We start from the raw sequence: 25507 nt of genomic DNA, 5'->3' as shown, positions 1-25507 counted from the left end.
AATTGGGTATAAGAAGGGCACCCAAAACCACAGACTTTAGATCACTTCTGGAAATCAAGAGGAACCTCTGCCTGGAGAAGAGCTGAAGAGCTGAGGAGAAGTGCTGCACTGCCTGTAACTGTGCTTTGTGGAGCTATCCTGCAGTTGCTGCTTCTGCTTGTGCAAGGGAACAAAGACTGGACTTTGTGGTATATTCCTGCTTGAGAAGGACTCTCCGAGGGCTTGGACTGAGCTTGCCCCCTGTTCTGAAGTCTCAGGGCCATCAAAGACTTCCCTTACCAGCACCTGGACTCTCTACTGAGAGTCCTACCCTGAGAAGTGGTGCCCTATCCAGTCCCTGGGCCCTTGAAAGGAAAAGCTGGTGAAAGTCCAAGGAAATTGACTTCGGACGACTCCGGACCAACGCCGCTGCTGAATCCGATGACGCCGCCTGCAACCGACTCCATGATCTTCGCTGGAACGCGATGACTTTCGCAGGCCCGACACCACTGCAGCCCCGCCGAAGTCCGCAACTCCATGGAAGTCACTGCACCACGTTGTGACTGACACCACTCGAAGTATGTGGAGTCAACGATTCGCACGGACGCTGCGATCCCCGACTTCGCACATCGGCTTGTTTTCACTCTTCACCAAGGTACTGTACCTGGGGGTCCGCGTGACTCCATATCCAGCGCCGCTGGTATCAGATTGTTGGGAACGACTCCGTCACGACGCTGTGTTAACACCTCATCAAAGCATTTTGTGTTTCTAAGCGCTATTTTTTAATTTAATCTTTAAAAATTCATAACTTGACTCGTGTATGTCAGATTTTTGTCGTTTTGGTCTTGTTTTATTTAGATAAATATTTCCGATTTTTCTAAATCTGTGTTGTGTCATTTTGTAGTGCTTTAATTAAGTTACTGTGTGTGCGGGTACAAATACTTTACACCTAGCACTCTTAAATTAAGCCTACTGCTCTGCCAAGCTACCAAGGGGGTAAGAAGGGGTTAGCTTAGGGTGATTCTCTTTAACCCTGACTAGAGTGAGGGTCCTTGCTTAAACAGGGGGTAACCTGACTGTCAACCAAAGACTCAATTTCTAACAGATACAATGACTTCTGTGTTAAAGGAAGTCGGCACCCCGCTCCCATTTAGTATTTCATTAAACAATGTAACTAAAATAGGAGCACTGTGATCTATTAAAAGTTTATAAAGCTCTTCAGGTGCCCCATTGCTTTTACATGCTTTCCCGTTATGGGAATTTGTTATAGCCTCTTTAACCTCGGCCAACTTGATTGGTTGCTCAGCAGAAGTTCTTGATTCATTGTAAAGAGTGGGCAATCTAATCCCCCCAGATACACATTAACTTATTCTTGTGTAACAATCAATGAGGAGGATTATAAATTGGAATAGTGAGATAGAAAGACTTGTTCAACTTCCTCTTGTGGATGTATTAAACACCCTTGAGTTTCATCAAATATGGTTTTAATTACTGCATGGTTTCGTTTCGGCTTGACCGCCATGCTAATGCCCTCCCCACATGCTCATTTGCCTCATAACATTGTTGAAAGCACGTGTTTTGATTGAAAATGTATTGTGCCATAAAATGTTCCTTTAAATTATGCTTGGCCTCTACTAAATGTGCCTCAGAAGTTGAAGTATAGACTAATTGATGGGCCAGGTTGGCTTGTTCTAATTCACACTGGAAAGGTGTGTTTTTTCCCTCCTTATCTCAGATATCCGCTTCTTATATGAAATGAATTTGCCCCTTATAAAGGCTCTGCATGCCTCCCATACTACAAATGTGGTTGCTGTACCTATATTTCTTACCAAACACTTGTCCATGAGGACACAACATGTATGCAGAGCGAACGAACATTACTACATCACAAGTTCACGCTATTTGGGTTGATTCTTCATTTAAAGATCAAAATTGCCTCTATTGAAACATGCATCAGTGAATCAGCTTTTAACAGGACTGTTACAAGTTAGAAAAAGTAGCAAAATGGATTGATATGCAAAGAAGAGTTGCAATCTTTATTTTGCCGAACACGTACAATAGTAGCTACCTAACAGAAAAAAATGTAAGTCTCTGAAGTACTGTAGGTATCCCTCAGAGAGGAGATGTTCCTGTTTTGGCATAACTACAATAGTTTGAAATATATGAATAATCTCATTACAGAATGATTGCTTTACTGTCTACCTGTGCTGCAAGATAATTGATTCGAACCAGCGCCAGAGCCTCTTATGTGGGTTCCTGTGCAGTAAGTGCCAAGTGCAGAAGATAAATCACTTATTACTGTAATTAATAGATTCTCCAGTAACACATTGCCTAGAAAACTATCAACAGTGGAATATGTAAGTTCTCCCATGTCACTGGAAAAAAGTTATTTTTAGACAACCAACACACAATATCAGATAATTTGCCATATCCATAATCCTGGACTACCTCCCAAAAATATCCTATAATTAACTGGATAACCTAACAAGCATTGGCAAAGCCAAAAGGTTTTGCCTATGAAAAACGTATTGCATTTTTGACAAATTGTGCAGCAGCACGAGGTGCTGTGTGACATGGCTTAAGGTTAAAAAAAACTATGACTCAATCGGCACTGGCCGCATCATAGTGTATGCTTTTCTTTTTTAACTTTAAGGCTTGTTGCACAACAGCTCTTGCTGCTGTGCAACATGTAAAAAATGACAAAGTCAATAGATCTCTCATGTGTAAAACATATTGGCTTTGCCAATGCTTGTTTTATTTACAAGTGATTTAGCAAGCACTGTGCAGATGAAACCTAAAATTGTTTGTTTGGTGGAAGCTGCTAGTGAGGGGAGCTGTGCAAGAAAAGGATGGAATGCAGTCTCTACAGGAGAGAGGAGCAGGAGCAGGTGTGAGGGTGTGCTTAACTCTGGGAAAAGCAATAAGTAGAAACGACGCGGTGTGGTGAAAAAATTAGTAGAGTACGGAGAGCAGCGAGTGCTTTTAAATTAACTTAATATTGATTTCAGCCCATAAGAACCAAAAAGCTTGCTGCCTCTCGCTGGAACACGGGACAAACTCTGTCATCACCGAGAAGACGGAAGATGGGAGCTTGGAGGGGTGAGAGCGCAAAGACATTCACTGCACAATAGGCTTTACTGTCCAGGGGGTGGGGTGGAACCATGCCAAGAATAGGACAAAAATACTAAAAAAGAATAACAAAATGAATTGGTATTAAAGATAAATGGCTCGAAACTGCGTGTTGACCAGCAAAAAAGGAAGCAACAGGAGCTCCACCTCTGGTGCAGCAGGGGCCTTCGTGCCAGGGCCCAGAGCCCTGGCTAGCCTACTGACCCCTATTGTTGTATATTATTACTCGAACAGCAGCCTGGGAAACATTTCCTTCCATGTACTAGGGTCCAAGGCACACTGGCTAGGCTACTGGGTGGAGGCCTCCCGTTTTATATGTGATGGGCATGTACTCTTACTCTTTTTAAAAGGTGGAGGATATTGTTCCTAAGCCTTTCTACTTTTCACCAGACTTCTGTGCATAAAACCTTGAAAAGTGTAAGTTATTTTCGTTATTTCACATGCCACAACACTGTTATGGCTAGGCAGCAATATGAGCAGCAGTTCTTACTACTATCCAGTTTACTAAGCGGATCACAAATGAGGATAAAAGGTCAGCCATGCTCACCAAGCCTGGAATCTGTGACCTGGGATTCCGCAGCAGGCGTGACAACCCACCCTGCTGCCTCATTTATCTAACTGGCCATCACAGTGTTCTCAAAGGTTAGCAGGCTGCCTCAGCATCACTTTTGTTTCGTTTATCCAATAAAAAAGCAACCGTGGAGGAAAATCCGATTGACAAGTTGCAAATGGTTTCCTCTGGATCCAGCTGTAGCATTTTTGTGTGTATTTGACCATGTAACCATATGGATTTGCTGGTTAATTTAAAATCTCTAGACAACACCAGGTACCACAAACCAATTCTAATATACAACTGTTATCAAATGGAATTCCTCCATAGCAGTCGAGTGCGTCCCCCAAGAATCCTAAAACTAACAACTGGGTCCAGTGGAAGTCGACTGAAATTTTCACCAACAAAAGGCACCTGAGAAATCGAGCATTTGAATTTCTAAATTTTTGTGCCGGACCGATTCTAGGAGGTTTGAAGACAATGCCGAGTACCAGCCCTGCACTCGCACCATAGTGGCAACCTGAATATACCGCTGTCTCCCTGCATGACTGCCCTCTTGTCTGTCCAGATATGTGCTGTTTGAATCAATGCGCCCTGAAAGGCCCGCAGGCTAGCGCTATATGAACCAACTAATTACATAAACATATGGCTCGATGTGACAATGCATTAACACACTGACTTGTCGCTCTTGTTTAGTTGGTCGGACACGAGAGGTCTCAAACGCACTGTACCCGTTTTGATTTTTTTCCATGATTTATGAGACCGTAAAACACTCTGCTAGTTTAAAAAAAACTTTGTGTTTTGTGTTGGTAAAATACGAATAGTTCCCAAAAATTAATTGTCTGAGACCACCTTTGTACTTCTGTAAAACCTGCTTTAGGTTTCTCATTCCTCTTTTCCCCCCAAAACCGCCAATGGTCGCACTCTGAGATTGGCCTTGTCAATACAGATGCTCTCTCTCTCTCGCTCGCTCATTCGCTCTCTGTGGGCACTCCAGCAGGTGGAGCCGTCTATTTTCTTCCGTTGTTATGAAAGAAGTGGGTTGCCAATTACGTGAACATTTCCAAATGGGATATCATTCCCCGTACCAAGTGACTGGTGTTATTTAAATTCATTATGTAGTATTCCAAAGGTGCAGTGACACTGCATGTGGCGGTTTCCATAAACCAAATACAGTCACGAATAAACACACGAATTTCCATAGTAAATGTGTTACCTACTCTGCCAAAAAGTTACTTTTTGGTCCGACACAAGATTTCTTGAAAGTTGATGCAGCCTACAGTTTCTTCAAGTTTACTTTTGTTCCAAAAAATCAAGTGCACGACGCTGTGCCTCAGGGCACTATGTTTGTATCAAAATATGTCTGTATGTTTTCTGTTCTATTATGTGTTGGCCCAAATGCTATATATTGAAATTAAAGATACCCACCCGCTGTCGGTTCCGAAAAACACAATTTTCACCCAAAATGTGCCGCTGAAAGTAACACACAACTTTAATATACGTGCATGTAATGTCTCAAAGCCGACCCAAGCTGCTATATGAGAGATATTAGCACTGGATAAAAAAGAAATACATTTTAAAAACTTTGCAACAGCCACAGTACATCAGATTGATCGGTGCACTTCTATTGAATATCTAGTGACAGGTGTCACTGAATTCTTTGTGTAAACTATGAACTCCCTTCACCCAACGCCTGCGCGTGGGTGTGCCTCAGTATAGCGCTTACCATCAGCATCATAGTGCTTCCAGATATCAAGGAACTGGGAAACAGTGAGCTCGGGCAAATGCAGGTAGGGGGCTGTGATTTTTGCTTCAGGGCCACGGCAGGGGTAGATGACCAGTTCAGAAAGAAATCTGCATTGTGGGAGAAGGACAGACGGGGAGAACCAAGGCCAGCAGTAACTAATGTGGGGATAGCGACCGGCTGTTGAAAAGTAAAGAAAGGCCTAATGCGGGGAGAAGGAGCTGGCGGATAAGAGGGTGAGCAGGAACTAGCGAGAAAAGGGGTCGGGACATGAAAAGGCGACAAAGGCTCGTGAAGAGGAGAGCTGTCCGATGAAAAGGAGAGCAAGCCAGGACCAGTTAGCGGACAGAGAGGTGAAACAAAGAGCACGAGAGAGACCAAATAATAGGAGAGAAGGGAATACTGCTAGAAGAGGGGATTTACTGCTGAAAAGATCAGCAGTGACTAGTATGGGGAAATTAGATAGGGGAGGAAAATATGAGCAAGCAGAGACTAGTGAGGAGAGTGTAGACTAGCAGGTGAAAGCAGAGCACAAACTACTGAGGGAAGTTGGGGTTAGACAGGTAAAAAGGAGAGCAGGGACTAATGAGGGAACAAATAGAGGTTTTACAGATAGAAATGGGAGCAATATGCAGGAACTGGTGAGGGAGAGGGGATAGACTGGTGAAGTAGGGAGCACATTCTAACGAGAGGAAGAGGGCGGACAGATGAAGAGGAGAGAAAAGGCAATGGCAGACTGACAAATGGAGAACAAGTACTGGCAACTGGAGTGAAGCATAAGGATAAAAATAGTTTGACCTGCTCAACATGTATATATGTCACTGCATAGGTTTCATATAAGTTATTTGAGTAGGTGCTTATGGGTCTCTGTTTTATTTATTGATCACAATATGTAAATATTATTATAACTATTTCATCTACAAAAGCTTCACTATTGAAATATTGAGGAAATCATAAAGTAAAGCAACACTTAAGAGTCTGAGTTTTTAAAATACAACTTTAAATCTCAACGTATTATCTTACTTATTCATGTATACCCTCTCTATGTACCTATGTATCTATATTTATTACTTTACTCCTACTGTAGAAGAAAAAAAAAATGTATTTCTCCAATGCACTGCTCTATGTCTCACCTTATACCTCTCTCAATATATCCTCAACTTCCATTCTCTGATTCATCCTAAACCTCATTCTACTACCATGAGCTCCAAAATAACCCTTCCTAGTCTCTTCCCTCCTCTATTCCTCATGTATCCCTCCTTTGACTCATCCCAAACCTCATTTTACTACTATGATCTCCCTAATCTATTTCAAGAGACTCTTCCATCCTCATCTCTCCTTTTACTCATTCCGAGCCTCATCTTACTTCTATGAGCTCCCAAATAACACTTTCTAGACTCTTCCCTCTTCTAACCCTCCATTATCCTATTCAATCCAATTAACAGAATTGCATGTCCGCTGCTCAAATTAACTCATATATTTCCCTATACCTTTTGTGGTTTCAAAGTAGTGTACTGCTTGCAGAAAAGCACTCTGACACCTCATCAGGGGTAGTCAGCGCTTTATTAATACAATTACTAGTGAGGGGGGAAGGAAGCAGTGCGGCAGTGTGGAGAGGGGGGTGAAATGGAGAGCAGAGTATAATGCACTCTCTGTGCATATGCAAACGTAAATAAAAAAAAGGAGTACCGGCTGGCCAGGGGAAGGACACTGGCCACAGGAGTCAGTGCTTGGTCCATGCTCAACGGCATGAATGAAGAATCTAAAGTGTAGAAGGAAGTCAAGACCAGGAACAGCTGCTGAAAGATAGGAAGAAAGGAAACTAGAGTGACTTGGGAGCCAACCAATGATAAGTAAAGGTAAGTAATGGATGGGCTCTAGGCCCCTTTTAATATATTTATTTTATTTACAAGAGATTTCGCGCGCACAACACAAGCACTGTGCAGGCGAAACATAAGAAGGCCTTTTGCCACTGTGAGGACTTATATATAAAGGCATCAAGTCTTAAAATGTTAGTTCAGTTATTTACATAGGTGTTTTAGTCTCTTGTCAGTGACTCCTTCAGTAACTCGCAGATCTGAAACTCTTGAGAGCTATTCACTCATAACTGTTGAAAGGAGAGCATGTATGAATACGGTGATGTGAAGAATTTTCTATTTAACTGAACGTCTGTGAGTTTCTCCCACAGATGCAGAGTTTATTTTTAACCTCCATTTATTTCTCTGTTACAAAAGGGAATGACATCTGGCAGAGTAAGTCATATTTATATATAGCTATATATCTATAACTATATTTATGTTATAGTCAGATGAAAATGTCAGTTACAATGCAGCATTTTAAACTCCCAAAAACAATTAAATTCACCTGTTATAGTTAAGTGAAGAAAATATAACTGGCCCCTTGTCATGCACAGTGTTGTTGTCAATGACAGTATTTCAGATGTTACCAGTAATGTAATCAATGATGTTGTAGAACATGTCATGAGTGAGGTACTATGTGAGGTCATAAGCAGTGCATGCATAAGGCATGAGTTATAGTTACTTCTGTTTGACTGGTGAGCTTCAGTGTTTTTGAAAGTTTAAAATGTTACTTTTTATCTGTCATTTTCATCTAAATATAACATCACTTTAATCTTTGTTTTTTCACTAAATTTCTGAGGGTATTCTAGAAGTAAAGTAAGAGATTACACAGAGACTTAGGGGGTTATTACAACTTTGGAGGAGGTGTTAATCTGTCCCAAAAGTGACGGTAAAGTGACGGATATACCACCAGCCGTATTACGAGTCCATTATATCCTATGGAACTCGTGATACGGCTGGTGGTATATCCGTCACTTTACCGTCACTTTTGGGACAGATTAACACCTCCTCCAAAGTTGTAATAACCCCCTTAGTGTTTTTATAGATTGTTGATGGTGCCTCTACCCCTCCTTGGGGCACCATCACATGAACAATGTTCTACCTAGGGCTTCTGTAGCCAATTTTTATTTTTATTTTTATTTTTTTGCAGCACACTCCCACTTTGCTGCACCATTTTTTACACCATTTTGGAAGCCTCTGTCCCAGCCTTGTTTTTTTAAACAAATATTACTGGCAATGCGGAGAACCCTCACCCGCACTACCCAGTTGGCTCCCACCTGCAACCACACTTTGGTTGGCATGGGAGCTGATACCTTCCTGCCTGCTCCATACAGGTAGGGTGCTGCAGTGAGTGTCCTGCTCCCCCGGTCACACGAAAGGGTACGGCACACCTCAATGTGGGGTTTCCTTTGGGCTCCCAGTATAGGACTTCTGGCACCCCCAGGAAGATGGGGGCCTCCCAGTGGCTTTTTGTTCCTTGGGGAGGGGAGGCCATGTGTATGCTCCCTTCCCAATGTCTATAAAAGAAATGTGCCATCTCTCTGGGCCCCTGGGCCCTGCCTCACCCCCACATGATTATGATTGAAAAGGGTGAGGTCTTTATGTTATTTTTGCCATAGTACTACCATGGTATCACTAAAAACAAAATTGATTTTGGCCTCACGGGGCATCCCTCTGGTACCCACCTCAAAAGGCCTAGGGGGCCCGGGTATCCATACCCTGACCTCCTATATTTTTCTATATATTTTTTCTTTTTCTCTTCCTACAACACAAGGACTGAATCTCTGACTTCTTAAATGGCTGCAAGCCATCTTTTTTGTTGTCATCAGCGAATCAGATCACTAATTTGTGATATGTCGGTCCTACAGGACTCTAGCGGTAACAGACATACATAGATTTGAAATATTAATTTCTCAGTAACTACTCAGCAGATTTACACCAAACCACAAAGGGTATGCTTTCTGGGTAAAGATCTAGGAGCCATATTTATGGCAAAGACATACAGCACAGCAGGTTACCTTGCTGCACTGTGTGAAAGTAAAATGGCAGGCATGACCCGTTCTTAAAAGAATACAGCGCATTTCTGCCTTTGTCCCTATGCTGGCACAATTTTGACTGGCTAGTGCCAACACCTGGGTTGGCACTAGCCTGGGTTGCAAAGAAGATTGTTTCTGTGCTGAAAGGGTCACCTGGTTTGACCCATTCCATGGACCCTCTTCTCTAGGAGGTATTGCTTTTGTATCTATTCACTAGTTGAGGATTTTTCAGTTAGAAGAACAAGTTACTTACTTTCAGTAATGTTCTTTCTGGTGAATACTCTGTCTAGCCACAATTTATTTCCTCACTGCCCTCCCACATAAATGCTCCTTGGAAGGAACTCTTTTATCCATCTATTAAAAAAGCCCCAGTTTAGAGATCTGCAAAATGTCAAATCCGATATATTATTAAGTTCCACATCCAAAAGAGCAGGCAGAGTAAAGAAAGAAACTGAAGCCAGCTCGTAGGGGTGGCCTTTATATGTGGCTCCAGCATCACTTACAGGGTGGGGATGAGTTGACGGCATCTACTGTTGCCCAAGAGCAATGTGGAGAAAAATCGCCTGATCGAATCTGGCACCTGCAGTTATTCACAAGATGAGGAATCTGCAGTTAGATGTAATAGCTTCCAGAAAAAGTGTTACTAATGGGAAGTAACTTGTCCCAACTTAGGTACGGTATCATGGCTGACCAAACCACACGGAGGTTTATATGAGGGGGTGGCCAGTCGCTGCTTGCTGCGTAGAGGGACACAGGCCTGATAGTAGGGGACCAATGAAAGGGCACGAAGTGGAGCAGGGGGCAACATGTTGGGTGACACTTTGGGTTTTCAGACTATTTCTTCTGTTAATTAAGAACATTTCGGTAGTACATAGCAGTTTGGGAGGGTCTGGCAACTGGTGGCTTGACAAGGAATCTCAGCTCACCAACTTACACGATTAACAGAGCTAATTTAGATCTTAAATCCAGCAAGTCAGCCTGGAGGTATTGCACTAACTGAACTACACTGTAAAAGCCCAACACCATGGCCAGGTTAGTAGCAGTGGTGACCACTTCCATAGGAGCAACATGCTGGCTAACAAAGGCCATGGCCTCATTGACCCTCGGAGAGCCCTTCCTGCTGCTCAAATTAGGTGGAGGGGAGGCAAAGGGGGAATATTTGTTCACACAGGTTATCACTAGGGACAAAGGCACAGAGTTATGGGCGTTAGTAACAGTATTATGGAATATAGCATTGGGATCAACCAACGGGCCTCCCGTAGCCAGGTTAATGTTTGTGATAACAATTGCCCCCCCACCCCAGGGCCCATCTCAGCCTGGGAACCCAATGCCCCATGGCCCGGCCTAATTATTAATTATTGTTTTGGGAAGGGGGCCGCATAGCCCCACTCCCCAAGGCTGATCTTGGCCCCTGAGAACCCATCCCCTGGGGCCTAGCCTAACTATAAGTTTTTTTTGGGGGCCGAGGGCACCCAGTCACAATGTTGGGGACCATGGGAGGAACCTGAAAGCCCATGCGGTCCTAGCTGGCTCCTCACCTCCTGTGGGAGTCCGCATTGCTGTCAAAGAGGGAGCTGCTTTAGCCACCATCTTGGGGGCTTTAGCAGCTATCTCTCTGTGAAATCAGATTCCGCTGCTTCCCTGGCTGCACTCGCGGGCAGGGAAACAGAGGAAACCTTCGCTCTGAGTAAGCGAGAGCTGTATGACAGCTCTCGCTTACTCAGAGCAGAGTGTTTGCTTTGACTTGGTTACAGCTGTCAAAGCTCCAGCCAAGTCACAGCAAACAGCTATGTCCCAGGGGAGGGCACCCCAGGACATAGTAGGAGCCAGCCCTGGGGGGTGGTGGTCCCCAGGGCCATCAGTGGCTCCTTGAGGGGGGCTGTGCAGCCCGCCTCCAACATTAAATAGCCCTGGGGAGGTGGTGGTCCCAGGGCCCGGGGGTCTGCAACAGACCCTTATGTCATTTTAAATTAGTCCTGGGGAGTTGATGGTCCCCAGAGGTGCAGGGGGAGCAGGCGTCCCCCATTTTTCATCAGTTTCAAGCCCCAGCAAGGTGGCGGTCCCCAAGGCTGCGGGGGCCGGGTTGCCCCAGCATTTCTCACGTTTAAAGCCCCAGGGAGATGGCAGACCCCAGGGCTTTGGGGGGGCAAGTGGCTCCCATGTTTTATTTTTAAAAGCCCTGGGGAGGAGGCAGTCCCTGGGGCTGTGAGGTGGTCAGGCGGCCCCCACTAGGTCACATCAGTTTAAAGCAAGAGGGAGGTGGTGGTCCCTGGGACTGTGGGGGGAGCAATGGTGCCCCCGCGTTTCTTCCATTTAAATCCCCAGAGAGGTGGCAGCCCCCAGGAGTTCAGGGGGGCAGTTGGCCCCCCACATTTCATTTGAACAAGCCCTGGGAGGTGGCAGTCCCTGGGGATGCAGGGGGACTGGCGACTCCCCGCGTTTCAATTTTTAAAGCCCTGGGGAGGTGGCGGTACGTAAGATTGTTGGGGGGGGGGGGGCTGGGCAGCCCCCTGCATTATCTTTAAAAAATTTGTCCCAGAGAGGTCGTTGTTCTGGGGCTGAGGGGTGGGGTGGCCCCTGCATTGAAAATTTGAATGCCCCCAGAACCTGGCCCAGATGGGGGCTCCAGTAAATCAATTGCGCTAGCTCGTGCTTGTTTTTTGTTTAATTTTGCTGAGATTCACGGATCCGCCGACCCTCTCAGTGAAAAAGTTTAAAAAAAATGCGTCCGTATATATACAAATTAGTTTTTTTCTTGAATAGTTCAGAAACTACTGAACGAATTTACACCAAATAACAAAAAAAGGGCGCTTTCTGGACCCAGAGCTACCTTTCTGCCAAATATGGTGTAATTCGGTCCAGTGGTTCGGGCTGTAGACCTGTTCAAAATTCCTATGTGAAATTAAAATTGGAAACAAACCTTTTTTTACCCCTTTTTTCTTGCCCCCTGTTTGACAGATAACCCTGAAACGTTCCAGACAGCAGCTGACGTGACTGTAATTTTTTTGGGGAAGATTGTGTGAAGATTCATCAAGTGGCACCAAAGATATAGCAAGTCGGCAAGTCACAAAAACACTTTTTCTTTAGAAACTAAGGTCCTAACTATAACTACCTAGTGGCGACCGACACATCTGTCTGACAAATTATAGGTCTATGTGACAACTCTATATAGCTGTTTCATTCTGCAATACAATTGGCTTCAGAAATGTGTGGCTATTCACTCACCAGTGAAAAGCTGTTCCATAATCAGATGTCATGATCTCATTCTAGTTTTCAATGGTGGTCGTAGGGCGGCCCATAGGTCTTCATGCTGCCTCACTTATGCTGCCCGACTGGACAGTGTCACTTCTTTAGTATGAGACGCATATAACAACAAATCCCCATTTGTGCATGTATGCATCACTACCATAAAAAGTTAGTGGCCTGATGCATTAAAGATTGGTCACAAAACAGCCTCTGTATCTGCCCATCAGTGTGGCAACCCATTCTTTCTGTTGCGTTGCCACAAATGTACTAATCCACTGCAACGGGAAATGACCGTTCAGTATGATTCAGAGATTCTGCGTCATTTATAATAATAAGACAGCATACCCTCTGCGAATCCCACCATATGGGAGTGAACGCAGAGATGGACACCCACAAGGGATAACAGATCTCTATCAGCAGATCACTGCTTAGGATCCTTCCAATGTCTACATCTGCATTTACAAAGTGAAAGGTCTCCCGCAAGGACAACTTCCACTTTGCAAGTGGATATCACTCTCTTTTGGCTGCTGGTATCCCATCAATGGTTTGGGACAATTTAACTTATGCAAATCATAATATATCTTCACTGTTCTCTCCTGCACTTTTTGCACTCTTGTCTGTGATTTTGCGCACCACAAGCTTTGCAAGTGCAAAACCCTTTCAACCATTTGTCCATGAGCAGTTTCATATATGATGAATGCAAGAACAGGTCATAAGGATTTGTGGCCTCTAAGAATTCGCCTGCATAGTGTGAAACATTCACCTATTTGTGGCTTGGCAGTGGATTATTGTGAATATGCCCCAGCATTTTGTTTTCCTTAATCCAATTTACATTTGCAGTATTTTGGCCACACATGCTTACACGGTAGTTGTGAATCACCTCCTTTGCAGGCACAATATTTGCACTTGGCATTAACTGATTCGTGAAAAACACATGTTGACTATTACAAAATGAGACTCAAACATCGGGGTTGCAAAGGCCTAAAGAATTTGGCCAACTTTGGCTCTTCCGTTGTACTACAGAAGAAAATGATATCGTTCTTTATATATATAAATTTTCATCCTGAAAATGCTAGCCCAGAAATCAGCACTGCTTGGAGTGATCTGTGCTATGACTGACGCTTCCTCAAGCTAAGCACTCTTGCACAATCCACCACGAAATGTACATTCAGTGGCTATCGCGTTTTCAGTGTTCACATGTCTCTTTTGAATCGAGAGGTACGAGTGCAAGGCATAAACATTGAGAAAAGGCATTCACATATAAGGTGCTTTCATAACCGACAAAAATGTTGTGCTTTGGAGAAACCCTTGTATCTAGAAGATGCTTGAAAAATGTACACACATGACTGTCACTCGATGATGCATCGGGCCCTCTTGGGGGCAGTAAAAGCAAAGCGTCACTCCCATCATTGAAACCAATCAAGCTATTTATATGGTCTTTCGATTAAATACACATTTCTTTTCTGACATGAAACTGACATATAGGTTTATAGTTGGACTCAGTTCTCACTGCCTTGTTAGCTGCAACCTGGACACAGCACAAAACTGTGTGCTATGAAAGCCTGTTGATCCTTACTGTGGAGAGTGTGGCGGGTTAGCTAGAGCAGGGGAAAACACAAAAGACAAACTGTACTCTCTTCTTGGTTGTTCTACTGCGTTGGTGTGTTCCTGGACTTTAAAAACAGTACAGGCAAGCATTTGTAAAGAGATGCTACATTAATCATTTTTGAATTCACTCCCTGCTAAATGTGCTTGTTATTTTTAACTCTATTGGCTCTTACCTTTTTCTAGTAAAAACTACAATCATCTGAATTTGACAGTTCTGTCAACAATCTTGTGAGTGAATGCTGCATTTAATGCTCATTTGAAATAAAATCCAACTGACTCAGAGAACCTGTCCTTAGTATTATCACTCACTGAATATCCAGTTGTCCACGACCAACCAGCTTTATTATCAAGATCAGTTCTTAAATGTGATCAATCCCCATCAGTAAAGTTGGTCATGTGTTTCCCAAGCAATGCCGAAGGCTCTGGCCTTTTCTTATACTGCCGTCACATAGGCAGTGGCTTAGTTATGCCTATACTCGGAATACAAACTAAGGGTGGCCGTGTATATTTTCCCCATCATCGGTGTGTGGGAAAGGTGGCTGTATGAATTTTTGACACCCTATAAAAGTGATACTTTGCTATCGAGTCCCCCCAGTGACACACAATATTGGCTCCCCTCACACAGTCTTCCGGTGAGGTGCCAATATCACATGGTGACAGGAAAACTGCTAATGTCCATAAGTGAAAACACCCCAGGACATCAGCAACAGACTCAGCAAGCATTCTTTTTTTTGTGGCGGGAGTTTGGGGCTGGAGTGGGGGAAAAAGTGCCTCTTAGGTGCTTCGCAGCAGGAGGTCACCCCCCCTCCAAGGCCCCACCCCTTCCTCACACTGTGAGGTTTTTGGTGAAGTTGGCAGGTCTGCAGTGTGGTATATCCTTGGCTAAGGCTGGAAAGTAGGGCAGAGAGCTTTTTGATTTAGAAAGCAAGGATCTTAGCAGACAATTATTTTTGCTTTCTTTGCTTCTAATATATGTTACACCATTAAACAAAGTGGACAAGCAACACAATTTTTAAATATTAAGATGTGAAGTGATAGTCTTATAAGGGAATACAACTTTAATACAAACAACAGGGATGACAGAGCGATTGAGGGAAAATTACATGCTCCTTTGGAATATGCTGAGTATCAGTTTCCAGAAGAGCTTTTGGAAAGCAAGCTACACTATTCTATCTTAATGAAGTATGGTATACGAAGGTCCAGCCATTACAGTCTAAAATGTATTGATTGAATAGGCTGCATTAGTGTTTCCGTTCATTAATGCAAGGCCTGGAACACTGGTGCCAGTTACTACTAATGTACACAGATGCGCTTCTTATAAGATGCAATCAACTGGAAAGTGCTGTTCGCATACTGCACCAAGGATAAAAGTAGGGTGCAGACCTCCAGCTAAAGGCACTGAGGGGCAGAATGATAAAGGAGCATCTATAAGGGAAACTGGAACCTTGTGAAGCTGTACTTGTGACCTTTGATCTAAAACCTGTGCTCAGCTCCACAGAGTGTGTATGCCTCATTAGGGAAGGGGTGAAGAAGCCCCAAGAAGGAGGTCTACATGAGGAACATGCAACGGTCATATCACTTCTTCCAAACAAACCCATCATGTAGCCATCATGTGGTGGGGGGGGTGGGGGCGGGGGGGGGGAGGGGAGAAAATCTTTTGTGCTAAGGCTCATTGACCCCACCAAGAAGAATAAAGTATCTTACAATGCTAAAATCCACTGGGCACTGTGTCCCCTCAACAAATTTGACGAAGTCACAACCATTTCATATAAACAAAGAACGATTCAGGAAGAGATTGAAACTGGGATCTCATTAAACAAACAACCGTTAGAAAATGAAACGCATAAAAGTGAAAATGTGACTTACCAAATCATAAAATTGTTGCAGGGTAAGTGTAGGTTGGTTCCAAATGCTTTTTTCCAACACAATCTTAATGGGGAAACAAAAGTAGGAATTGTAACTAGAAATAAAAGGGAGTTGCGCGTTAACATAATCTGTCACAGCAAGTGATCTCGCACCATAATGTTGCCATTTTTGTATGCTGAGGACTTTCCCTCTTCCAGGGGAGTGGAAAATTTCATTGATTTAGTATCCAAGAGTAAATAATTTTCAGTGCGCTCATTCCCAAAAATATTGTCAGACCCAAGTGCAGACCTTTATTTAGCAGCAGGTGTACAGCTGGAATGCAAAAGAGATGTTGGAATACCTATTCACACTTTCCTGGGCTATTACAAAAAACAATTATTTTCATTATTTCAATTTCATATTTGACACTATTGGTTTCATCATAATCGATTAAGAAATATCCTCTAAAATGTTGTTAAAAATAATTCACACAGATGTCTAGAGTCACCGCGCAGTCACAAGTATTTACATTAAAGACACATTTCCAAACATGAGTAATTACAATAAAATGGACAACACTGTATTGCGGTTATTTCAAAGGCACAGAAAGCACTTTAGATTAGCAGTTTGGAATATCTGTGAAGACACATGCTTCTAGGAGTAGCAGGTGAAATTACATTCCACGTGTGGAAATTATACCACAATCTGCAATTGAACGTCTATATGTTTTTCGTTTTTCACCACTAAAAATAATTTATGGCAAAGGAGAAACCATTTTCCTACAGCCCCACTGAATATTTCCTAGTGTGCACACAAAATTGCACCTGCTGTTGACAAGAGCAGTTGTGTGCGAATGTTCAGGTCAAGAAACGACCTACAAATGCACAAGGAAGCTCACAAATGTACTAGTTTGGGGGTATTCAATGCCTTTTACATTGCGATTCCTTTCCACAGGATTCGCTCCCACCCACCCAACCATAAATTTGTGAATATTGAAAATTCACCATATTGGCATTTTTGATTGATCTGCAAAGATGGTGCACTGTGTGTACCAGCACCCTTTACTAGGCCACCCAGTGAGGAGCTGATATAACAAAGTGAGCATCAGGTGAGCTGGAAACTGGTACGCAGAGTAAGTTTGGTGCTCATGTGTGGATGTTCTGCACTACTGAAATCCATTACGGATTTCACAACCGCACTAGGACACACAAGAGAGATGGCTTCAAAAGCATAATTTGGTCAGTAAGACACACGACCAGACAGGAATCAGTTAGTGTGTGACTGCTCCACTTCTCCGCACAATTGTAGACACAACACTGTGGACAATTTGTACTTTATAACCTAGCAATAGACCAACAAGTTGCTACAAAAATCCATAGTCTTAACTATTTTCCTTTATGTGCTGTAAAAAGCCCTCAGCCCTTTAAGCGCTTCCCGCAAGCTTTTCTCACTTTAAATAACGCAGATAGTTTTTATTGACTCATTTTTTCTTTGGCTGAAAATTTCAGCTTGAGGAACATGTGCTGATGACTAGGAGGCCACCAAACTCTGGCAAGTCCTAGGAAAGATGATGTATGGATAAGTCATAGTAGAGCAGATTGGAGGCTTCCCTCAGAAAGCTACAAATTCATCAGCACAGACATGCTGAATGTGAAGTACAGCAAAGTGAAGGAATGGGAGATTCCATTTAAAAAAGTGGACTTAAATCACTGAAGTGCTGGAATATATTTCTGTCATTACTTTGTATTAATGTTAGGACCTCCGGTTTCTAATTTTTAAGGCTAGATATACGTAGATACAGATGAAAAACAGTTCATTACTTTCTGTATTTATTTACAAAAGTGGCAAAAATGGAAACACGTGAAAAGAAGCAGGATTCTGATTAAAGCAAACCATATAGTAATGCCAGTGATACTCAGGCTACATTTCAACTCCCAAAATAAAAACAAGCATTTACAATGCATCGGGTCTCGCGTTTGCTCATGTTAGAGCTGATCGCGTTGTAAACTCCTAACCCAACTTTTCACCTATCGGGCAAAAGTGCATTTATGCACATAACCCGAAAAAGTGAAATCAAGTACGTAAAGCGCTCGACTTCTGCCAAGCGAGATCGGGCTTGTAAATTAGAGAAAAAAAAGTCCACGAGCCCGATGGAAAACAGCGAGCCTCGCATGTTTTCTGTACTTGGTCGCTGCGCTGGAGGAGGGCTAGCCACCGGAAAAGGCATGCCATATGCGTGCCTTCGACTAATGAAAGCAAGCAGATTTTATCAGGGAAGCCCACCAAACAATAAAAAACACTGATGTGAAGTTGACAGGGCTCCAAGCCCTTTTAAAAAATACAGAAGAGTCTCCCTGCGAAACGCATGCGCGAGCGCATGCAACGCAGGCTCGACCCTAATGAAAAAATATTAGTTGCATCTTCCTCTTTTCTCTGAACGATTCAGCTAGTTCAAAAATATAACGAATACAATGTCAAAAAAATAGATGCCATTAAACAGTGCCAAAAACAAATACCATAAAACCAGAAGCACTAATTAGTGTTAAGTGAAGAATCCCAGAGTGAACACACTTCCTTTGACATATTTTCGATTCAGGAAATTTGGGAATAGTTTGGAAATATTCCAGAAAGACTGTAGAGGTTTTAGGACTCGAGGACCACTACATTGGATAATAGTAACACATGATTTACGGTTCCTAAAATAACAAAAGGGTGGGATTAAGCACTTTTTACAAACAAGGTATTATTCTATTACAACCAAGTAGACATATGTAACAAATTATTCATAACGTGAACCTAACGGTTTAAAAGTGGACTGAAGCCGTTGCTTCACTGAAACAGGCATTTGTATTATCAGTTTATATTAATAATAGGCCACCAGTTTCTGATTGCCTCTCTATATTTATTTATAAAACTGGCAAGAAATGTAACTAGGTGAAAAGAAGCAGGATTCTCATTGTTGCAAATCTCTTAGTAATGGCAGTGATACTCCGGTCCACCTCACAAAATGAATATGGAAAAATACCAGATGCATCTTCTGTTTTTCAAAGAACTATACAATTACAAAAATAGAATAAAATGGATAAATACCAATAACATTGTCAAAAAATAAATACCACTAAAGAAGGAACACTAATTAATATTATGTGATTGAACGCAGAGTGAACCCCCTCCACTGCCATAATTATGACTCGTTATGTCTAACTAGTTTTAAAATGGTCCAGTAAGACCATAGAGGCTTTATGATCCAGAGAACCATGATTTGCAGTTATTAGAAGAACAAAAGGGTAGGATGAAATATTTAACACCATAATTTAACAAATGTATATTTTACTTTCAGTTAAATGTATATATGTGTATATGTATATGCATGTATCAGGATATATTTATTTTATGTGTATGTGTATATATGTGCATATTATTCTGCACTTAACATGTTCATAGGTCACTGCATAATTTCTATGTAAGTTGTTTGAATGCTTAAGAGTCTCTGTTTTTATTTTATCTATCTATCACAACAGGTAAATATTGTCTTAATTATTTATCTTCAGGCATTTCACTATTGAATTATTGAGGAAAGTTAAAATAATATTATAAAAGTATACAAATATATTAACTTTAAATACTGCTACTCTTAAAATCGGTGTTTATTCAATAAGACTTAAAATTCAATATATTATATTCCTTACACATATATTCACTTATTATGTAATCATGTATCTATATATTCATTACTTTAGTCCTACTGTTCAAGCGGACAAAAAAATGACTCGAAAGCTTTACTCTATCTCACCATCATCCTATACCTCTATCAATCTATCCTCCATCTCCACTCTCTGACTCAAATCCATTCTACTACTATGATCCAAAAAAAAAAACCTTCCAAACTCTTCCCTGATCTACCCCTCCTGGCTCACACTAAACTTCAGTTTATTACTATGATCTCCTACACAACCCTACTAAATTCTCCCCCACGTATCTCTCCTTTGACTCATCCAAAACCTAATTTTACTACTATGTTCTCTCTAATCCTGTTCTACAAACTCTTCCATCCTCCATCTCTCTTACTCATCCCATACCTTATCTTGCTACTATGATCTCCAGGTTAAGGCTTCTGGATTCTTCCATCCTCTTTACCTCCATTAGTCTATTCAATCCAACTAACAGACTCACGTCCTCTCCTCAAATTAAATCATACCTCCCTATACTAATACTGCACTCATATTCCTCTATACTAATCCACCACTAATCCTTTTGGGTTCTGGGGTAGCATGCTACTCGCTGAAAAGCACTTTGATGCCTCTCCAGGGGTAGTAAGCACTATATAAATATATATTTAGGGGGTGAGGGGTTTCAAGGATTCAGGAATGGGAGGAGTTTAGATATAGAAATTAGTTTTTTAGGGTTCAGGGATGAGTAGTTTAGGGTGATGAGGATTTCTTATGGGTCATGGATGGCTGATGTTTAATGGTGGTGGGTGGAATGAGGTGTTTTAAGGTGCATGGGAGAGGTGGGTTTTAGGCATAGAAAATGTTTTTTAGGGTTCAGGAATAGATGGAGTTAAGAGTAGTGAGTGATTTTATGGTTTAGGGATGTTGAACTTATGGAATAGAAAGGGCTTTTAGGCTTCATGGGTATGTGTAGTTTAGGTGTGGTCAGAGGTTTTAGGGGGCAGGGATTGATGGTGTTTAGGGTTTTGTGAGAGGTCAACGATGGATGATGTCTGGGACTGCTTTAGGGTGGTGCGACCGGTGCGACCGTACCGAGTGCTGACCTGGATTGGGGGGTGCTGACCTCAGGTGGGCGCTGTGTTTAGCAATGACTTACGAAACCTGCGATTTAAAAGCACCTACTGAAAAATGTATTTTGCGTCCAGCATTCAGGAAACAATTGAAATGTCAGCTACCTCTTGTGAGTAATGTTCCTGCTAGGGAGATGGATATCAGAGTTTTATCTAGTGGCGATTTTGACTCGACATAAAGTAGCGCAGAGGGTAAATATGCCTGCTGCAAAGAACAGAAATATATTTTATGCGGATAGCTGAGTGGATTAGTACAGCCACCCTTTACAAGTGCTTTAAAACAAATGAATGTATGTGAAAGGGGGGCTATGGAGAGATGAGGGGCACATTTGTCAGGTGGTAGTGAGTAAATCCAAGGAGATGGTCATGGGGTGGGGGAGCCAAAAATGACTGTTGCACAGGGCGCCACCACACTAAAGCCAGTCCTGGATGATGTTTACAGGTGATGATGGGTCAACAAATTAAAAGCTTACAAAATAATTGTTTGACAATGTAAAAGATATAAATATGAACGAATGTCCCAGAAGTAAAGAACTAAATTAAATTCTTCGTAAAACTGTTTCTGAAAGTACATAAGCATTTAAAAAGCAATTTCGAGCAAAAAGACGTTCAATTAGTTAGTTGGCTTCTAACAAAAGGTAAATGCCATTCATTCTCAAAATTTACAATAAACAGTTTAGATGAAATGGTTTCTCAGTAATAGTATTCCATGAAATCCTTTTCCTTTGGAAACACATACAACCAATAGAAATATGTAACAAAGTGCACCTAACGCCAGGGAATATAATAGGGATACTGCAGTTTACTGGTTTTACTACCAATAAACAGCAATTGCAGAGGATAAGAAATTGTGGATAAACCTCATATTTCTTTCAGTAAAGCTGTTATCCTCATCTTAGCCAATCAACAAAGGAATCAGTTCAGCAAGAGGAGGAGGGTTATTGTGGAAACTACACACTGGCTAGTGGCTGTGACGCCAAATGTTACAGGTACCTGCTGTACATGTGCTGACTCAAAGAGAACATAAAAGAACAATGTCAAAGGCAATGACGTGAAAATGCGAGTACTAATCGTTTTGGATAGTCTGTACCCTGCATTTATTTAATTTTTCTTCCCTGATAGTTTTTCCACACTATTGGCCTCACAGAGCTCTTTACTGAGGAAAACACAGTTCCTGGTTTTCCACCAGTTGTTGACACATAGGTTCTCATTGGTAAGGACACCCTTTTCTAGAAGAATCCAGTGCTGAGCAGGGTCCATGATGTAACTGCACCATAGTATTTTACTCTTTACTGTGAGGCAAAGACCAACAATTGGTATCCAAAGGCAGGTTACAATGGTTTAATGCAATCTTTGCAGATTTCTCCAAGTCTGTGTCAGCTGGTGAAAACGATCTTCCACAGCTTGCCTCTAATTTCCATTTTATCTCTTTTGTGATCCTGGTGCATTACTGCTTTCACAAAGCCTTGACTTCCATTATTCGCCACGCGGACGCCTAATCCTTCACCTCCCTTACTCTACACCTGTTATGTCAGATTTAAGAACACCTTCACTAATTTCAATCAACAAGCAGGTGCTCGTTAGACCTTATCTGCTATTTTGAATCCAGTAATGCCTTTGTGGCACTTAGCACAGTATAATGTACTCTCTGATGCTTGCTGAGTGGACACAACTCCTGCGCAGGGAGAGCTTTTACTGTCACTGGGGCACCGGAGGTGCTTGACACTCTTTGTTTTCTGTGATTGCACTAATTGCTCCAACGTTTATAAATTGCAATCTTCTTATTTCATAGCTATTCATTCCATACTGCTATAATTTTAATACTGACTTCTTTTGGCTCCTATTACCATTTGCTTCTGTAAATGCTTATAATCACATCCCTGGTTATCAGAATCCCTGTTCAGTGGTCTTCCCCCATCTCGTTCTCTACATCTCCAAATATGTCTCTCAAATTACTTCTTCGCCTTCCTCTTTTTTACTCTGTTCCTGGCTGTCTCATTGACACTTAATTTTCAATTTTTTAAACATGTGTTCTTTAAAATGCACAGAGAATCTAATTTTTGGCACTAGTCTGTTACTTTTACTGCATTACAAAGTCTCTAGTTATCAACATCGTAAAAGAGCAGAAAATGTAGGGTGCCAGATGTTAAAAAGAATGACATTTAAATTTAAACTTTATGTTCCCTGCCAGTGAAACTTCATAATTGTCATTTTCACCTCAGCAGGACTAGTGGTCTCATTGGCTAACATGGAATTACGCTCGCCCACAAGTGCTAACTTCCATTTGGGTCCACCAACCATAGTATTCCAAGGCATCAAGTTAATGGTTACAATAAACCCACCTTAATACTGAAGTTGGATATAAAGTAACTTTTAAAGCAAAAGTGACTTTAGAAAGTCACAACTGTGTTGTTCAAACTGCTGATGCCCTTTTCAGACTATCCTGGGCATATTGCCACCTAAGACAGCCTGCTGCCCTCCTGATAAGAGGTATGAGCTGCTCTCAGGAATGGGAAACAAAGAGACCATTTGGTGAGCATAAGTGTGACCTCCTGCAGCAGGATGGCTAGAGTGCTGTGGCCACAGATGGCCCAGCTTCAAAGCGGTGACCGCTCTAATAGGCAAATGTAAACCACACTGCCATGTGACATTCCTTTTGTGTTAGATAGGCAGGCGGTCATGTCCCATAAAGGGGTGAACCTGTTGCAGAGCCTGTTTTCCGGGAGGGGGGACTCAGCATGCTGGGTACACCCAGAGGTGTACCCATGGCTCCTCAAAGGAGAAGAAGACTTGCACCATCCTTGAATTAGGTACAGAAGGATATCCTGGAATTGTTTGGTGGCCAAACCCTCAGGAAGTCATGTAAAATAGGAACTTCTGCCCCATTTGCTAGTGCATACTCCCCTCCCACATTTGCAAAGATGACATAAAAGTGGTAACCCAGACACACAGACCTCAGATCACTATTGGACTGGAAAGAAGACAGAAGAAGAACCGCTCTGCTGCTCTTTGGACCCCGGAAAGAGAAGTTGCACCAAAGAATGGACTGCAACTACTGCACCCTAGGGACCCACCTGCTGTGTCCACTCGTTGGCAAGAGTTCCACTTGTGCCAGAACTGAAGAAGTGACTTCAAGGGCTAGATGGGTCACCTCTTGTTAAGCTTCAGGGCCACCAAAAGCTAAAGAAACCTGCACCGCTTATGAGCCCAACTGCACAGCCATACCTGACGGCCACTGGGCACCGGTAGTACTGACCGTCCAAAGGAGTTCCCAAGTCTGTGGGACCCATAATCAGAGTCAAAGTGGACCCTGGTCCCCAGAAAGAAAAGATAATCTTAACTGTAAGCACCTGCTGAGACTGCTATAGCTGGAGACCAGACGATTTGGTATGCACTGAACTTCCCTGCCCCATAATGAGAGATTGAGTTCTGAGACCAGAGACTACCCAAGATGCTCATGGATACTAGGGTGGTCCCAGAAAACACTCACCACAACTCTTCAGCATCTCTTCAACATCCTCAGCATCCTATATCCCCAGCTTCTTTTCTGGACCTCGGTAAAGGAGAAAAGTGCAGTGAGGACTCTAAGGCTGCTGGACTCAACAGAGAACTGTCTCCCTGGACCTCAGTGGCCTCTGTGACTGGCCCCCAATCCATTGTGTCCCATTCAAGAGAAAACTGGTAGTCATTCTGGCCCATTGATTCAGAACTCATTAAGCCGATTACAATTATTTATTGCATTTTATAGTTCAAATCTGTTTTATTATTTTCTTTAATTAACATATTGCATTTAAAAAACCTACTTACCTCAGTTTCCTGTGATAAAGTTTTGTTGTTTTAGTGTCTATTTAAAGATAAAAATATACTCTTTTTTGTAAATTGGTGTCTGATTTATATTGTTTCATGTTTTTTTTTACTTATTGACTGTTTTGGTATATCTAAATGCTTTACACTTGTTCCATTGAGTAAGCCTAACTGCTCTGTGCCACATCCACCTAGGACTGAACTAATGGTTTTCTTGGAGAAACCTAAATGGACCTGATGAATACTGTGGCATAATTACATGGTTAGGTCGCACAACCACATCACTCCACATAATAATCCATTTTCCTACAACCAGGAAAGGCAGTTTGTGTTCGAACTGATGATACGACAACCACAAAAGTGGTAGTGATTTACTTATTTTAAAAGGTTCAAACTGAAGTGCAACTTTGCTCTCATACAATGCACTGTGCCCTTTTACAATGAACCCTTTCCCTTTTACATGTAACTCAGTCATAGAAGATGGCATATGTCTTCTTTGAAGAGACCAACTAATAGGTAGGGAAAAACATTTCCTTAGTCAAAGTGAAAAGTAGGACGGTGTTATAGGCAGATAACATGTATAAACCATCAGGGCCCTCACCAACTGCTGTGGCAAGATACTAACCACCACACAAACACAAGACATCGCATAGATAATATAGGGAAGATGCAATGGCATGTGCCAGGTTAGAAAACAATACAATATAAGCTGCACAGTGAGATAATGAGAAGCATGTGTCTCTCATCTTTCGTTCCAGGCTGTAATTAAAACATGTTGGCATCATTTAGTAACAAGGCCTTTTACATGGAAGCCGTAAGACAGCATGTCAGGCCCCATCCCTTTGGAAAGCAACTAAAGATACTGCCCTTTCAAAGTCCCCTCTCGAACACTGCCTAATCCTCCTC

At 42.3% G+C, this 25507-nt stretch overlaps 1 protein-coding gene across 1 annotated transcript in view; it reads right to left on the bottom strand.

Annotated features, from left to right (window-relative positions):
* Positions 1-25507, bottom strand: part of SMPD3 (sphingomyelin phosphodiesterase 3) — a 1015604-nt gene that overhangs the window by 536690 nt on the left and 453407 nt on the right. Inside the window, exon 4 of the mRNA XM_069217238.1 lies at positions 16018-16080. The gene's annotated coding sequence lies outside the window, so the exon portion shown is untranslated. The remainder of the gene's footprint in view (positions 1-16017; positions 16081-25507) is intronic.

This window comes from Pleurodeles waltl, chromosome 12 (assembly GCF_031143425.1).
Source record: "Pleurodeles waltl isolate 20211129_DDA chromosome 12, aPleWal1.hap1.20221129, whole genome shotgun sequence".
Taxonomy (NCBI): Eukaryota; Metazoa; Chordata; class Amphibia; order Caudata; family Salamandridae; genus Pleurodeles; species Pleurodeles waltl.
This window is presented reverse-complemented; position numbering and strand designations above follow the sequence as displayed.